Source organism: Nannospalax galili, unplaced genomic scaffold (assembly GCF_000622305.1).
Source record: "Nannospalax galili isolate Female #2095 unplaced genomic scaffold, S.galili_v1.0 scaffold1206, whole genome shotgun sequence".
In the NCBI taxonomy this organism is placed as follows: Eukaryota; Metazoa; Chordata; class Mammalia; order Rodentia; family Spalacidae; genus Nannospalax; species Nannospalax galili.
In genome coordinates this window covers 725,290-726,260 of record NW_008355162.1, presented here as the reverse complement: position 1 = coordinate 726,260, position 971 = coordinate 725,290, and the positions used below count along the sequence as shown (strand labels likewise).

The window sequence follows — 971 nt, the reverse complement described above, 5'->3', positions numbered from 1 at the left end:
TCAGAAGATGGAAGGACCTCCCATGCTCATGGATTGGAAGAGAATTAATATTGTGAAAATGACCATCCTACCAAAAGTCATTTATCGATTCAATGCAATGCCAATCAAAATCCCCATAACATTTTTCACAGAATTGGAAAAAACCACCCTAAGATTCACATGGAAGCACAAAAGATTTCGGATAGCAAAACAACCCTGAGCACTAAGAGCCATGCCAGGGGGATTACTATGCCAGAATTTAAGCTGTATTACAGAGCTATAGTCATAAAAACAACATAGTTCTGGCACAAAAATAGACCCACAGACCAATGGAACAAAATTGAAGACTCAATTATGAGTAAATGCGATTTCAGCCACCTGATATTTGACAAAGGGGCCAAGAATATTCCCTGGAGGAAAGACAGCATGTTCAGCAAACCGTGCTGGCAAAACTGGATCTTCACCTGTAGAAGAATGAAACTAAACCCCTATCTTTGGCCCTGCACAAAAGTCAATTCCAAATGGATCAAAGACCTCAATGTAAAGCCTGAAACTGAAACTGTTGGAATAAAACATTGGGAAAAACCTACAAGAAATAGGTATAGGAAAGGATTTTCTAAACCGGACATCAATTGCTCAGGAAACAAGGGCAAGAATTAACAAATGGGACCTCATTAAACTAAAAAGCTTCTGTACATCAAAGGAGGCAACCAGGAAAGTGATCAGAAAACCAATAGACTGGGAGAAAATCTTTACCAGCGACACATCCGACAGAGGTTTAATATCCAGAATATATAACAAACTCAAAAACAGAGAATTGGCTGAGCGTGGTGGCGTATGCCTTTAATCCCAGCACTGGGGAGGCAGAGGCAGGCAGATCTCTGTGAGTTTAAGGCCAGCCTGGTCTACACAGTGAGTTCCAGGACAACTGGGGCTATAGGGAGACCCTGTCTCAAAATGACCAAAAAAAGAAAAAACAGAGAATCAAGACA

General features: G+C 40.9%; 1 protein-coding gene across 1 annotated transcript in view; it reads right to left on the bottom strand.

Moving 5' to 3' along the window:
* The window catches only part of Rnf130 (ring finger protein 130), a 137,824-nt gene that overhangs the window by 44,084 nt on the left and 92,769 nt on the right, over positions 1–971 (bottom strand). The window lies entirely within an intron of this gene.